This window comes from Heptranchias perlo, chromosome 26 (genome assembly GCF_035084215.1).
Source record: "Heptranchias perlo isolate sHepPer1 chromosome 26, sHepPer1.hap1, whole genome shotgun sequence".
NCBI lineage: Eukaryota > Metazoa > Chordata > Chondrichthyes > Hexanchiformes > Hexanchidae > Heptranchias > Heptranchias perlo.
This window is the reverse complement of record NC_090350.1, coordinates 28,578,232-28,595,523: the sequence shown is the minus strand read 5'-3', so window position 1 is coordinate 28,595,523 and position 17,292 is coordinate 28,578,232. Positions and strand designations below refer to the sequence as shown.

The 17,292-nt window shown below is 43.1% G+C and overlaps 1 long non-coding RNA gene across 1 annotated transcript in view; it reads left to right on the top strand.

Moving 5' to 3' along the window:
- LOC137342839 (uncharacterized) overlaps positions 1–16,311 on the top strand; it is a 77,370-nt gene extending 61,059 nt beyond the window's left edge. Inside the window, exon 4 of the long non-coding RNA XR_010967361.1 lies at positions 16,124–16,311. This is a non-coding gene — a long non-coding RNA (uncharacterized lncRNA). The remainder of the gene's footprint in view (positions 1–16,123) is intronic.
- Positions 16,312–17,292: the final 981 nt, after the last annotated feature.

Below are 17,292 nucleotides of genomic sequence, written 5' to 3'. Positions count from 1 at the left end.
ACAGCTGTTGCTTTAGTATGTTATCAGCCATTCTATTTCTTTGCAATTTATGAATCCCTCAGTTTGTATCAAAGAAGATCACAATACCATAGGAACTGTGGAGATCATATCATCCATCTTGCACCACACAGCACAGCACAGCACAATGCACCTGGTGCTAGCAGTTCCACCCATCCTGCACATGTTGCAGCAGCGTTGTCAGTATCTATCTGCAAACTGGATTACATTTGCCAAATAGAGCAACTATTTCAATGTGCAGCTCCCCGCAACATGCATGCAAATACACAAGCATAACCCCTAGGTACAATATCACTGACACTTTCAATTTTTAATCACAGGAAATAGATCAACTGTGAGAACTGCTCGGTCAGAACATCTGCTCATCAATCTCGTGCTATATTTTGCTTTATGTTTCTTTTTCTTACTTCCTTATGGACTTGTGGTCTTGCATCTGACAGTAAACGCAGCCTGTCTCTGAAATTTGTCAATACCACTTGTGAGAGTTTGTGTCCTTGTCCCTTGGTGAGAAGCCTTGAAGTATGTGAAGTGAAAACATACACCCCCCCCCGACAAGAAAATTGTCTGTGTGGAGATCTTGTTGCTGTAATTGTATCAATGTGCCACCTGCTTCTCATGACTTTATATGAAAACCTGTCAAGTCAATATTTCGTGGTAACCCTTTAGCACTGACGCAAATCAGCACAAAAATAAGCAGTGTGATATGAACCATTGCTTTGTATGCATTTTGCTGTACTATTTCTGCTTGCTAGTGGACCATTTTCAACCATGGTGAGCAAGTTTCATTGGTTATCTGGGATGCTTGAGGTAAGAGCCAAGTTACTTTCAAACACAGATTGTGTGATTTGTTCAATTATGTGTATGACAGTCAGTTATTTTTTTTTGGATGTGCTTGACAGTTATGGAAATCCAGGAAGTCCTGTTAATTGTTTTGAGGGATATTTAAGGAGTTGTAGCTGTTCCAGTCTGAAGAGGGGTCAGTTTAGAATTTCCAAGGGAATTAGTTCAGACAAGCACAGCTCTCGCAGTGGGATATACATTAAGAAAAGAAACATTGCATATATAGAAGTTATTTATAAAAGAATAGCTTAGCATTTAGATTGTAACCTTTTATTGTTTTCCCTTCATGGGACTATGAAAGAAGGATTTCTATTATAAACATACATATGTATTATATTATTATTAGTTATTTACTTATTCATCTTTTGTTAATTTGCTTAATAGCTTTAACCTAAACTGAGGTTTGATGCTGTAATGCTCTATTGCTTATCAAAGATGGGAGAAGGATCCTATGGAGATGCAGGATAATTCCAGTAACTAAAATAATCAATGGAAAAGTTGTTCTGTTAGTTATCTTTGGCATGTTACCAAAAGCTTACCTAGATAGCAAGGCTAGCGCAGATACTGTGGAAGGTTTAGGGAGTTGTGAATTCCCGTATGAGAGTGATCTAAGATACAGGAACTGAAAAATCTGGAGTAGGGTAGAATTTATCCCAAAATATAATGGGACCAAATTCCTTTGGCCATTGCACTGGACTCCTCCTGTAACTCCTGAGGAATGGCTTGAAAAAAAGCTGGGAACCACATACTCCTGGGGCCTGACATTATTTGGGAATTCCCACTTGGTTTTGTAAAAGGCAAAGCCTCCGTCCATCCTTTACGTAGGCTGGCCATGTCAGAGGGGGAAGGGCCAGGGCAGGGACTCCCTATGCTGGCCCATTAAGGACCTTGCATAACACTGGAGGTTGGTATTCCCAGTGCAATGAGGCATACCGCCACTGGAAGGGAGTGGTGGGGGTCTCCAGATCGGGGAAGCGGTCTGCACTCCCAAAGATGAGTAAAATCTGTTTTATTTAAAAATTCCACTATCTGCCCCCTTACAGAGGGGTTTAGGGAGGGGTGTACGAGATCTCCGGGGGCAAGGGGGAGCCTGGGTGTCCTCCCGATAATGAACAGACACTAGAGTTTCCAGCATAGGTCAGCTGGCTGCCTGAAATGTTCCTATGGCTGTTTGGGTGCTCGTTAGCCTCATGCAAATGAGGTGTCCTCCCACTGACCCCGAAAACTCTGGCGGGATCGTGTCCTGCCTCTTCAGGGCCAGCATCTTTATCTGATTATCCTCTCCCAGATCCCTGTCGATACAAATCCTGATCCCAGATGTGGAAAACTATTCAAGCATGAACAGCTATACTCATTGCGTTAGCATGTGTTCCCCAAATGACGTGAAAAAAATGCACAATGATTCAACTAGCATCAAATTTTGAAAAGCAATTATATCCTTTTCCTTATTGCTGCATACTGAAAATGCAGGTCTTATTGTATTCCTACAGCTGGTAGAAAGAAATGATCTGTGGATATACAAAGGATTGTCACACCTTATGCCATTTGATTACACGGCCTCAACACATTGCCAAGATCTCCTATAGCAGCTTGTAGCTCATTTGGTTTTCTGTTTTTTTAAATAGGGCTGCACAATCTGCTGGCTGCATTCAGTGCTTGCAAATCTTAAATCTTTCTGTGCTGAAACATCCTTTCCTGCTTTCCAATTCTTCAATTTTCTAAATTATACAACACTCATAAAAATAAATTTTCTGTATGTTTCCTTTTCCCTCCTTTATTTTCCTTCTTTCATCTTTGTTCCTCCCTCCTTCCTCCTCCTCATACCACATTTGTGCCATTGCACAATCAGGAAGACCTGTGCCAGTGCTGCTCTGAACCAGTCACTGGGAGATGTGCAAGAGCTGCGTGGGGTGATATGGCCTCCAGTTTCCCCTCCCTTTGAGTAAATTTCCATTAATCATGTGCTCAAGCTGATGTCAGGTACCCATTGTGTGAGTACCAAGGTGAGGTTGAATCCTAACTCGATGCCACATCATGTCGGTGACTAACTGGGCAACAGGGACTTTCTCAGTTCTAAATACAGTCCCCCCCCCACTTACACTATCTATGCTTATCAAGAGTAGCTGCCTAAATCGGGCAAATGGCGCTAACTATTTATCATTACCATAGGAGTCTATTACAAAGGCACCATGTATGACGTATTAAGCACGCCGGCTATTTAGGGCAGTTCAATAAGCACTTATCCATTAAAAGGCTTTGCTGATTTCAGGCAAAGTTGGGTCCTCAAGCAGTTTCAATCAGCTGTTTATGCCTCGTTAAAATGCAGTTATCTTAGTGATGAGATTCTGGATGCAACTGCTAACAATTAGGAGAGGCAGTTGCTGAGTGAGATTTCCTGTTTTTTAAAAATATGTTGATTACTTACTTTTTTGGTTTTACCACCCAGCACGTATAGCAGGCAAATCGCGTTAACGCACTCGCTATAAGTGACTGTACTTTAAAAGATTAGCTTTCACAAATGTACAACACCAAAAAGCATCTGTGGTATTCTGTAAATAACTCCTTAAATTAGTTTATAATCACTTCCAGGAGAGAGTTGGCTGGTGCAGTGGCTGGTTGAAATTTGTTTGCCACAACTATTTCCTCTCCATTAATGCTCGAATTTTAAGACAATTAAATAAACAGGCTGAGTAATGCAAATAAACAGTTGATAGAATTTCACTGAGAATTTCAACATCAACTTCACTCAAAATTTCAGCATCATTAGACAAAAGAAAGAACACTTGCATTTATATAGCACCTTTCATGATCTCAGGATGTTCCAAAGCCCTTAACAACCAATAAAGTATTTTTGGAGTGCAGTCACTGTTGTAATGTAGTGAAACGTGGCAGCCAGTTTGCGCACATCAAGGTCCCACAAACAGCAAGAGATAAGTGACCGGATAATCTGTTTTAGTGAGGAATAAATGTTGGTCAGGACACCAGCTGAACTCCCTGCTCTTCTTCGAATAGTGCTATGGGATCTTTTGCATCCAGCTGAGAAGGCAGTTGGAGCTTCAGTTTAACATCTCATCCAAAGGACAGCACCTCCTACAGTATAGCACTCCCTCACTACTGCACTGAGTGCCAGCCTAGATTATGTGCTGAAGACTCATTGGCTTCATATGTGCAGTTGAACATGATTGAATTAAAGATCTCCACATGATCACTCCCTGGATCTTAGATAGAACCAGCAGCATAGACGTTCATAACAACAATGACCTTCCCAGCAGCAAGTAAAGTTGATGTAATCACTGTACGTCCAACTGATAGCCTATGCCAGAGACAACGGGCCTGATTTTAGCAGGCCTGCGGGTTTCCGGCGGTTTGGGTTTCGGGTGCGTGGCCTCCGCGCCCGGTGAAATTAGTGGGTTGCCCGCGCGATCGTAGCAGGCAATCCACTAATTGGAATCACTTACCTGCTCCTCCGGGGTCCGCGCTGCTTGTCTGCGCGTCAGGCGGGCTGCGCATGCGCAGTACGATCTGTCATCTGGAGGCTCTCTAGTTAAAGGGGCAGTCCTCCACTGACTGATGCTGCAACCAATGGAACAAATTACAGCATGGAGCAGCCCAGGGGGAAGGCTGCTCCCAGTTTAATGATGCCTCACCCCAGGTATCATCAGATGGGGTGAGGAGGAGGGGGAGGACAGAGATCTTCCACCTGGCGGGTGGGAGGAAGCGGCCTGCCTCTGCCACCAAGAAGGCCTGGCTTGAGGTGGCAGAGGGGGTCACCTGCACCACCAACATATCGCCCACCTGCATACAGTGCAGGAGGCGCTCCAATGACCGCAGTAGGTCAGCCACAGTGAGAACACGTAGTCTTTCCCCTACACTCCGTCTGCCACAACACTGCCCCCACCCCACATCTCCTTCGGCACCGCCAACACTACTCTGTCACATCACCACTCATACCCACTCAAACCCCATCCTCATCTTACCTCCACCTACTCACCTCGCCAGTACTCATCCTGCCACTAACACGCAACCCAATCCTCATTCAATCTCATGGCTCTATCCCATACTCACCCTCTCGTGCATCTCCCTCACGGCCAGCCTCACTCAACCTGCCACCACCTGTGCTGCAGCCACAGGGCATGCATCGCATATGTGGAGTCGGCAGCGTACGGCAAACGTGTCGTGAGCATGAAGGGGATGCAAAAGGGTGTCTGAGGGTCTGCCATGGGTGTTACCTATATTGAATTTCAGAGCAACAAACATCACACATTATATTGGCACCACCACTGCCATGTCTCTGCGAATCCTGTCTGTTGTGTCCAATAATGCCCGCTCCTGGGTATCACTATGATGACCCACCACTGATGCCACCCATTGTGTTATTGCAGACTAGGTGCAGGTGTATTTGCAGGGCTATTCCGCGCAGACGACTGAGAGATATCGGCGGTGTACCCGGCTGCACCCTGGAAGGATGCGGAGGAGATGTTGTGGAGGGCAGTGGTGACTTTGGCAGCGACAGGTAAGCAGATGGTGCTGGGGCCAGCCAGGAGCAGCTCGGCATGAAAGAGCCTGCAGATCTCCACGACTACATGTCGAGTGAATCTGCGCCTCCGTGTGCACTGCTGCTCGGAGAGGTCCGGGGAGCTGCGCCTCGGTCTGTGGACCCTGTGGCGAGGGTAGTGCCCTCTGCGACGTGTCTTTCTCTGCGGTAGCCCTCCCTCCTGCTGTACAGGTGGATTTGTCACAGCACTCTGTTGTGGAGCTCCACGTGTCAGAGGTGGACGGCGTGGATGGCGAGGCTGGTGATGCTGTTCGCCCTCCGAGGGGGTCATGACTGCAGCTACGGCGGCCCCCATCCGCAATATGTACATCTGAGGGGGTCCGCAAGGTAGGCACATGTCTCCGGACCCCGGGGTGAGTGTGCAGGTTGGTGACTTTGACCCTCAGGAGGGGGGTGGTGGAGGCCACACTTTGTCCCAAGTGACAGAGCGGCCTCCTGTAATGGGTGAGGGTCTCCCCCACCCCACCTGTCAAATGGACCTTTGCAGCTGCCACAGGCTGACGGCTGCAACACGTCCAACTAGGACTGTTTCCCCCAGTGTGTGAAACAGTCCCATGTTTCCCCAAAATCACACACAGTCCCTTAATCAGGTCAGTTAATGACCTGAACAAGCGAAATAAATAACCTCAAGTAGCATCCCGCTGGCTTTAATTGCCTGCAGGATTCCCACCAGCGGGGGCCACGCACGCACCCCCGCACGTCATCGGGGAACCCGGATGTGGGCGGGATCGTGGCGCGATCCGGTCACTTGACTGGATAGCGGGATTTTCGGGCCCCCCCCGCTGGAAACCCACAGGAAACCCGACGGTAAAATCGAGCCCAACATCTTTTCTAAGCCTGAGATTATTTGCTCACTGCTGTCCAGTTAGAGCCAAAGTAATGGTTCTTTGCTAGTATTTATTCTTTGCAAAGGGTAATACCTCATTCTCTTATTCCTCCACTGTTTTTAGGCAGTTGCTGACGAAATGAACGTTCCATTAACTTGACCAAAACATTCAATTGTTCATTATATTGGTATTTGGTGTGCAAAATGTCTGGTTGGTTTATTTAGTTAGCTCCAATCCCTAGTAATTGGCTTAATAATTGATGATTTATTTGCTCTAATAAGTTATGCCTCTGATTAATGAGATGCAGCAATGATAAAAGTAGTTTATAGCAAAATAACCAGTTGATGAAAATTAAACAAGTAAACACACCCACGAATATTACTGAAAATGGGATGATTCTTCCAATAATGCTAGTTTACCCCTCATGAAAGTGATTTATATCTTTTGATATCTGCTCTGCTTTTACATTTTTCAAGACAAAATGCAACACAAGTTCAAAATAGATCAGTTACAGTGCCAAACACAACAGTAAGCCTGTTGCATTTAAGACTGAACTATTTGTTTTCAAAGGTGTGAGGTAAAGGTGAGAGAGGGATTTGGATTAAGGAAGAATTTGGTTCTCCCAAAGAGGGTTTTCCAATATGACAAGAATTGGCAATAATGTATAAATGTTCCTGTTTTCACCTTTTCTTCATATTTCCTTTCATTAATTCTATTTGTAACAAATTACACATTTGCTTTAGTAGAAATTTCTATCACTTTAACATAAAATTACTTAAAAGATTCCAATAAAAACAACCTTCAGTCCTTGCCTGCCAGCTTCTGTCGTAAGTTTGCACTCTATTTTGTGTACCTTTGAGGTTTGTTTTGTGGGTTTGAAGTAGTTCATTTTTAATAATCTAAACCTATGGTTTTGCTGGTTCAGTGAACTTTTTATAGCGTTCTGTGAAACTTGGCTACCAACACCCTGAAGTAAACCCAGCTAAAAAAAAAATCTTAAAAGTGGGAAAATGAATGCACTTTTCTGACCCTTTTTGGCACCTGGTTGGGTCCCACAGAATGAGGCAAAGAATAAGGCTGGTACTTTCACTCTTCATGCCACAGTAGGGGTCATTCAGCTGTATCGCTCAGCAACTGGAGCAATCTTTCTGCAGAAGGATGGCAAGAAACCAATTTAGCTGTAACAGGAGACAGAAGATTGGCCTTTTAGTGTTTTCTTACCTCAATTTACAGTGGCTAAACAGAGAGTATTGTTGTCATTACACTTGCACCTGCAATTTGTTAAACACAGGATACCTCACAGAGACAATGAAAGCAGCTTTCTTCTTTCAGAACAGTAAATAAAAATAGAAAGAATTTTAACCACAACTATGATCTCTGTGAAAAGAAATTAACTGACTTTGGATCGCCTTGATTTCAATCTGTTCTCTCCCCTGTTTGGACACAAATACTTGATTCAGGTTGGGAATGCATTGAGGCCAATTCTTTCTGTTAGAAATAATCAACTAACAGCATTGTGCAGTTTTCAGTGTATAAAAGTACCACAGTGGGGGGCTTGGGCTCTTGCCAAAAAAACATTAGGCCGAGTCAGCTTTTATCGAAAACCAACAGTGAATTTTGTTTTCCAATTGATGCTGAAAACCGTGACGGAAATGTCCGCTCTTAAATCTTTTTACAGACTTGGGTGAAAAAAAAGAGACTTAAAGGGGATTCCAATTCATTTTAGGGAATTATGCACTCCCAGCCTGTGATTTTACCGACCATTAATTTTAATGGACGGAAAATCATTGGCTGAAGATGTGTGGAATTTCCTGTCATGCACTCTTGCCATGCATTGGGACTGCCAAAGCAGAAAAGTTCCCCTTAAATAGGTGACAGAACAAATGCTAGTTTTTATGTGACAAGAAAAAATCAACATGTCTTGTTCCTTATTAAATTTCATTCACAGAATTAGTTGTACAACATATCAGCAACAATAACAAAGGCAATTCAGGTGATGATTGAACTCTCATTGCACGGTACATTGAATAATGCATATCCAAACATATATTCACAGATTACAAAGGAATGTACAGGACCATAAAGATCAATTATGATCCATCAGGCTGGTTCCAAAATATTATTTAAATTTTCATTTGTAATTGAGTACTCCTGAAAAGGAAGCATTGTAGATTTGTGATCTTAGAATCATAGAATCTTACAGCACAGAAGAAGGCCATTCGGCCTGTCATGCCTGTACCGGCTCTTTAAAAGAGCTGTCTAATTTAGTCCCACACCCCAGCTTGTTCCCTTAGTCCCCTTCAAGTGCATGTCCAAGTGCCTTTTGAAAGTTCCCATGGAATCTGATTCCACCACTCTTTCAGGTAGTGCATTTCAGGTCTTAACAACCCTCTGTGTGAAAAAAATTCTCCTCAAGTTTTCCCCTCCAGTTCTTTTGTCAATTATTTTAAATCTATGACCTCTGGTTACCAATCCACTTGCCAGAGGAATCTTAGCCTTCGACTTAACACCAGAATTTGCTCTACCAAGGAGAGAAAGGGAGAAAACAGAGCCGCTGGGGCTAAATAAGATACATTCTCCCCACTAAAACTTAATTATCACAAACTCGAATTGTAATAAATGTTTTACTATTTTCTGCTGAAGGTATTATAGCTAATGTGAGTAACTGAGATCTCAGTGAAAAGATTCCAAATAACAATTAATTTATAACACTGCCTGTACCTCATTGCTAGTTTCAGATGATTCAAAGACACATATGAAGCAACCACAAGTGAAAAATGATTAATGTTTGGAAAAAGAAGTAGAAATTCGATAACAATCTGAGGCCACTCCTAGGTGCAAAAGTCTCCTATATGTTTCTAAGATATAAAGTAGTGTTACAGAGGTGTACAGAAACACAAAAGGGTGAATTTACTAAGTTCACAATATAGTGGAGATCCCCGACCACTAGCTACACATATGGGGAAATCACGGATGTACTACCGACAATTTTCCGTTCAGTTAATGAGGGGAAAACTCTAGGCATCATGCCTACCGTTTCCTGATGTTTGTGGCCAGTGGGCGAAGCTACCTGCCAGTAGCGTGAACTCGGATATTTCCCTCCGGAATATTTTTTTCCTGTTGTGTTTATTGGAAAAACAGAAAGCTGTATTCTCATCAAGGTTTGAAACATGAGTGTGCGAGCAGGCTGCAGACTGCTTTTGATGCTGGGCTGACAATCTGTGGAAGAAATACTGGGCATAATTTAATCATTTCGAATTTGTTTATTAATTTCATCCAGTGATAATATGGAATTTTGATATGAACTTTATTATAATCACCATCAGATAATATATTGGCTCTAATGTCCTGAAATTACATCAAATACTCAATTTTAATTAAGAAATAACCTCAAGGGAGAGAATACACACCAGCAAATAAACATTTATTCAGTGCAAGAAAGGATCATTTAATATTGAACACTCTGCTCCCAATATTCTATCAAAGGATTTTTGTGAAAGAGATGGAGATTTTGAAGTGCCATTAGAGATATATAATATTTTTAAAGGATATTACCATACTCTTAAACTTATTGGAAAGCTTTTGAATTTGGATTATATACATGCAACACAATGACATCATATGCATGACGAAACATCATCCCTGCCTGACCATTTACCTTGACTTATTTGAAGGAATAACATCCCAAGCAAACTGTGGTAAACTCTACAATAGAATGCATTTGACGTTAAAGGCAATTAGTTAAGATCAAAACTGTGTGGATTCAGGGCACATTTTGGGTACAGATTAGAGATTGGCTGAAGGTAAAAAACAATGAGTACTTGTTACATTGGGATGGTGGGAAATACTGAGTGGAGCATCCCAGGGATCGGTGTAGAGACCTGTAAGAGGTTCTGAAGGAGACCGAATCACTATGGTGTGTAGCAAGTATATTTTATTAATAGATTTAAAAGAACACGTAGCAGTCACAGAGTTAACAAGCTGACTCACTAGCAAAGCACAATCCTTAAACTCAAGAACGGCCTCGTACTTCAACAAGTTACAGCGATTAATACAACAGACACAATGGGGTCGATTTTAGCACCCACAATCGGGTGCGTTCCTGGCGGGGGGGGGGCTCCGAAAATCGGGGAATCCCGGGGTGGGGCGGGAGCCCAGCTCCAACCCGCCCACTTCCGGGTTTCCCACAGACGTGCTGACATGCGCGCGCAGCCCCCGCATGTGGGACTCCCACCGGCAATTAAAGCCGGCGGGGTGCCACTTAAGCTATTTATTTAGGTATTTCAGGTCGTTAACAGACCTGATTAAGGAGATATGTCAGGAGGGGTGGGATTTTACAAACAACTGGGACTGTTTCCCGTACTGGGGGAAACACTCCCAGTTCAAATGGACATGTTGCAGCCATCAGCCTGTGGCAGCAAAGGTCCATTTGACAGGTGGGGGGGGGGGTGGGGGGAGACCCTCATTCATTGCAGGAGGCCGCTCTGTCACTTTGGACAAAGTTTGGCCTCCACCACCCTCCTCCTAACAATAAAATTCACCAACTTGCACACTTACCCCGGTGTCCAGACACATGTACCTACCTTGCGGACCCCCTCAGATGTACATCTTCCGGGTGGGGGCCGCCGTAGCTGCAGTCATGACCTCCTCGGAGGGCGAACAGCATCACCAGCCTCGCCGGCCACGCCGTCCACCTCTGACACGTGGAGCTCCACAACACAGTGCTGTGACACATCGACCTACACAGCAGGAGGGAGGGCAACCGCAGAGAGAGATGCGTCGCAGAGGGCACTACCCTCGCCACAGGGTCTACAGACCGAGGCTCAGCTTCCTGGACCTCTCTGAGCAGCAGTGCACACGGAGGCTCAGAGTCACTCGACATGTAGTTGTGGACATCTGCAGCCTCCTTCATGCTGAGCTGCTCCCGGCTGGCCCGAGCACCATCTTCTTACCTGTCGCTGTCAAAGTCACCACTGCCCTCAACAACTTCTCCTTCGCATCCTTCCAGGGTGCCACCGGGGACATCGCCGACGTCTCTCAGTTGTCTGCACAAAAGAGCCCTGCAAATACACCTACACCCACTCTGCAGTGACACAATGGGTGTCATCAGTTGCGGGTCTTCATTGTGATCCTCAGGAAAGGGCATTATTGCACAAACCAGACAAGATTCGCAAAGACGTGACAGTAGTGGTGCCAATATAATATGTAATGTGAGTTGCTCAGAAATTAAATATAAATAAAAACCATGAGAAACCCTCAAACACCCTTGTGCATCCCCTTCATGCTCACGACACGTTTGCTTTACGCTTCCTACTGCACATATGTGATGCATGCCCTGTGGCTGCAGCACAGGTAGTGGCAGGTTGAGTGAGGCTGACTGTGAAAGAGATGCACGAGAGGGTGAGTATGAGATAGAGCCATGAGATTGTATGAGGATTGGGTTGAGTGGTAGTGGCGGGATGAGTACTGGCGAGGTGAGTAAATGCAGGTAAGATGAGGATGAGCTTTGAGTGGGTATGAGGGGTGATGTGACAGAGTAGTGTTGGCAGTGCAGAAGGAGATGTGAGGTGGGGGCGGTAATGTGGCAGACGGAGTGTAGGGGAATGAGTAAGTGTACTCACTTTGGCTGACCTGCTTAGGTCATTGCAGCGCCTCCTGCACTGTATGCAGGTGGGCGATATGTTGGTGGTACAGGTGACCTCCTCTGCCACCTCGAGCCAGGCCTTCTTGGTGGCAGAAGCAGGCCGCTTCCTCCCACCCGCCGGGGGGAAGATCTCTGTCCTCCCCCTCCTCCTCACCCCATCCAATGATACCTGGAGTGAGGTATCATTAAACCTGGGAGCAGCCTTTCCCCTGAGCTGCTCCATGCTGTAATTTTTCCTATTTCTTGCAGCATCAGTCAGTGGAGGACTGCCCCTTTAAATAGAGCTCCTCCAGCTGACAGACCTTACTGTGCATGCGCAGTCCGCCCGCCGCGCAGCTCAGCAGTGGGGAACCCGGAAGACCAGGTAAGTGGATCCAATTAGCCTGCGATTGCGCGCGGGGCAGACTGATTTCACCGGGCGTGTTACCCACGCGCCCAATCGCCCCCCCGCTGCGAACCTGCCGCCATGGTAATATCGGGCCCAATATTATTCGGTTCTGCTGGGAGGACTCTTCCTTCTCTGCCTCAACATTTGGAGTTTCTTGTGCTGTTTTATACCTTGTCTTATCTTGTTGTTTGTAATCTTTTTAGTCTGGCTATCGTGGGAGATTGATAGCTGCTAATTGTGGGAGATTGATAGCTTGCTAGATCTAATCAAGGACTTCTTGGCCTGCTGGAAAAGCAGGCTGGAATACATAGGTGTTCTAGGCTACATCTTACAGACCACTACTGTTTCTAATTTACATCAATGCTTTGGATTCATTGATTTGGATTCACAAACTCAGTGCAAATTAATTAAATTTATAAATGATACCAAACCAGGAGGGGCAGTATAATCAAAGAATGTAGCTCATAAATTAATGACTGAGCTGGACAGTAATGGTCTCAGAAATACTGGAGAAACCTGGGCTTTTCAGCCTTGAAAGGACACAGCTGAGAGGTGATCTTACAGAAGTGTACAAGACTGTAAACAGAATGGAAAAGATAACTCCAGAAAATTACTTTAAATTAAACTTTGAGAGTTGAACAAGGGATCACAGGTTTAAACTAGTAAAAGGAAAAATTAGGACTGATATCAGGAAGTGCTTCTTCATGCAATGAGTAATCTATGATAGAATGAACTTTCGGATAGAGTACTGGATGCAAAAACCCTGGAATCATTTAAGAAGCAATTAGACATTGCAGTAAAGGGAATATAGGGTCATTCTGGATGGATAACCTGAGATGACGAAGGAGGAAAGCTCCGAAAGCTTGTGATTTAAAATAAAACTGTTGGACTATAACCTGGTGTTGTGCAAGTCCTTATAATTTTGCAGTAATCATATTAAAATTGTTAATCAGTCTGAATATCACGAGCACCAAAGCCACAGAGTGTGCTGTCCATCAGAGTCAGCCATGGCAACAAGACCAGATCAAAAATGAAGTCAAACAATATTCACAAGCTTTACAGTATTGACTGCAAGACTGTAATTTAACCTTGGAGTTTAGATGACGATTATAAAATGCTTGAGCTTCACTCTTGCGGTTTACAACGTATGCTGAACTCCTTAACGAGATTACTGTCTTGTAATCACTCCTGGATACACATTAATCAGTGTTGATTCACAGCTGTGCTATTCCTGAAACTGTAATTTATCGTGCATTTTAGGAATGTAGAGATGGGCCTGATTGGTCAACTGAATATTTATTTGTTCAGCATTCATTTATTTGTGTCTTGGTGGCATTAACTTACTTTGATTTATTTTGGTGAAAAAAGGCAGTTGTAGTCCTCAAAGGGATTTATTCGCAGGCTTTGACAATCTGGTAGAACAATGTGTGGATCATACTCAGCATGAGCTGATTTTTCTTTTCCCAGCAGTCTTGTTAATCCAGTAAAAAAATTGTTTGCAACAAATGTTGTTGGATTATTGAGTTACCATGGTAACACACGATCTAGCTAAAAGAAAGCAGACATCATAAAGGATCAAAGGTTAGAAAATGAATTACCTTAACAATCAGCATTGCAGAATGAACATTTACATGTTGCAAATATCTTTATTGCTTCATTTCACTATGCTTTTGCCATTTTGTAGAGTTTAAGTGAGTTATACTAGATCTGGCCTTGAGGTGTGATGTTATTTATCAATCCTCAGTGAACTTGGAGCTAGGACCAGGTTTTAGAGTCCCCTGACTCCACATTTTTAAATTGAGAAACCGAGGTGAAGGACCAAGACCCAGAGTGCAGATTGCCACTAAGGTTGAAAAGAATTAGAGAGGAGTGGCTGGGTGATGCCAAGATTGATTTTTATAAGCTGTAGATTGTGGGAAGAAGGGAAGACTAAGGAAGCTCAGGGACATAAACATTTTCAAAGCACTGAGGTTCTGGGAAAGAGTTAGCTCACAAGGCCGTGCAATGACTCTTGAATTCAATGCAGTGAGGATGTATGCAAGAGGAGGAGTGTATAGAAGAGTACATTTGGAGCGTAGGAGAAATGAGAGAGGAAAATTTCGAGCGACAATGACCACAGTAATTTTGATAAAATAAAGAGAGGCAAGAAAGGTTGCAACAGGGAGATTTGGAAGCCAGCAGTGAGAGAAGAATCACTTTTCAGGCAACAAGCTGCATCACTCTGCTATTTTTATACCAGCTATTTGCAACCATTATTGGACTGGATTTTGTAATGTCTACTGATCTGGACCAAGCTGAGGCATTGTCCTCATTCATTGGCAGATATATTCTGGTCCTTCTAATATGTAAAAACCTCTAATAAAAACAACAACACTAGGAAGGCTCCTCGAGCATTTCAAAAAATAACATATAAAGCTGGTGGAATTTAAGAGCTCCTTCTTCTTTGGCGTTTCACCTGCTCCCACTCCAAATAGGCTCACAAGGAAAATAGAGCAAATACTACAGAATTGTGTTAAATTTTTTTTGCAACAAATCCAGGTCCTTAATGAGATTAAGGCACAAAATGGGCTCAAGCACTTCAGAAGAGCACTGAATTTCCAGTAGGAAATTTCTACAGGGCCTGCTCGCTCCCTCTTCACTGGTTGTGCTCTTACTTTCCAGCTGTACAGGACTGCTGAATTAGCCCTGCAGGTAAGTGTAGCAGCCATTTTGCACACAACCAAATCCCACAAAAAGTAACTGGTTAATCTTTTTTTGGTGATTTTGGAAGCTTTGTACCTTGACTTTTTCCTAGTGCACTAGATTTAGGTCAAGTAAATTGAAGTGCCCCAAAACTCCACAGGGATTCTACTGGACCTCCTGCTGTAACTTGAGGGAAGACCAATGAAAACCCCAAGGAAACATTGGATCTCCGCTGTTTCTATCAATTTTTGTATCAACTTGTAAGGGGTGGAATTTCTGTCCATCCCTTACAAGGCAAATGATGGCCGGGGATGAGGACTCCCTAAACCAAGAGTTCCAAGTCCAGGCCATGGCAATCTGGCGTATCGTTGGTGGCCAGTATGCTGACAAAGACCAGGACTACCATCCTCCACAAGGGTACACGTGGGTCGTATTGGTGGGGTCCAAGGACAAATTTTTTAAAAGACAAAAAATCCTGATTGGCTCCCTTGCTCAGACTGATCCGATCTAAGAAAGAAAGAACTTGCATTTATAAGTAGTTAAATTCATTTGTAGTTCACAGTTCAAGTCTAGATACTAATCAAGTTGAGAAAATCCTGTAGCTACCTAGTCTTTAGATGGAGTATCCCTTTCCCTGGATCTTTACAGTTTGTGACAAGAAAAAATAATTTTGTGCTGCTATGATTGTGTATATTGTTAAATTCTCTTACAACCAGAATTGAAATGAATTCTGTTCTTTTCTGAAAGATAAGATGGCAGATCAATGTCGAATAGTCTGCCAAGCAACTAGTGCAACCACTAAACAAAGCATCGTTAAAAGCTTTTAATTTGCGATGACAAGATAGATTGTCAGTTTGGACCTTTGATCAATCGTTAAAGAACAGATTCTTGTATCATATTTACATTAACATCATGTGTGGAAGATAGATTGTCTTGAATAAGGTTAATCTTTGTATGGTGTGTTATTGATGTGAGGGTGGTATAATTACTTTTAAAAAATCATATAATTCTGGATTTCGTATTATTTATGAAAGTATCCTACTGGGTTAGACATCTAAATTATTGCATTTAGTGTATGCACTGGATGATTTCATGTGAGCTTTATCTGGAAAACAATGGGACGAATTAGCCTTGAATGTGATTATTCTGCTCATGGACAATGTTGTTAGATTTGTTTGGAAGGCCACTTCAAAGGAGAAATTTAATCTAACGCTGGATTGTGATGGCAGATCTCCCGTCCCTTCTGAACTTGAGATGTCAGAAGGGAGAACTCCATATCACAGGCTGATGTTACATATACCATGAGGAGGAAAGCTCAGAACTTGAAAGATATTGCTGGAGAAATGTTTATTGGACTGTTTTGTGTCTTTAAAACTACAGAAGACTCTTCTACTAGAGAGAAACTGAGAGAGCAAAGGGCTCTTTATATGAATTTTACCAGGCTTTATGTATTTTAATTTACTGCCAGGAGCTGTGAAAGCTTCTGCCTAATTTTTAAGCTTCTGTGTATTCTTTAATATGTAAATAAATAAATACAGCAGTTATTTTAGCCTGTACAGCTTTGATCTGGCATGTGATATTTCCACTCATTCAGATAGATTGGTGATTACATGAAGTTCAGTGTGCAATAATGATTAACCCTGAGCTATGCAACCTAAGACATACATTCCCAGACTAGATGAAGTGTTGCTCACTCACGAGGATTCTGGTACAATTATTAAAGGGAAAATTGTGTTTTACAAATCCGAATTGCAAAATTGGTCTGTACTGAAATTAATGCTCTACAAGAAATGTTTCACATTTAAATTTCTGTTATATTTCAACAAAACTATTTTACAAGTCATTAGGGGATTTGATTAAATACATTTAAAGGGAAACAAAAGTAAGAGTCAATAGAACAAAGGGGTAGTTGAATATTTCTAACAAACCAGAATACTGCCCATTGTAAAAGGACTGGTGTTTCCCAGCTCTGTTGCTACTGACAAATATTCCCAATATCATTTTACTACTTGTGACACATAAAGCAGTTATTTTATTTCCTACCCTATTAAATCAAAAAATACAAAAGCTGTACGGACAATCCCGTAGTTGTGTAATTGCATTAGTGTAAGGGATAATCATTGCACATTCTTCTAAAAGCATGTGATATAAATATGATGGGCTTGATTTTAAAAGGCCGGAGGGATGGCAGCGGTGGGGGGGGTCAATGGGCGTGCGGCAAACCCAAATAATTAAAACTTACCATTCCCCACACGATCCCAACTTAATTTTGTTGGCCATCAATCTTGTTTCCGGAATTGCCGTCCGAAAGCTGCGCAGTGGGCGGACTGCGCACCCC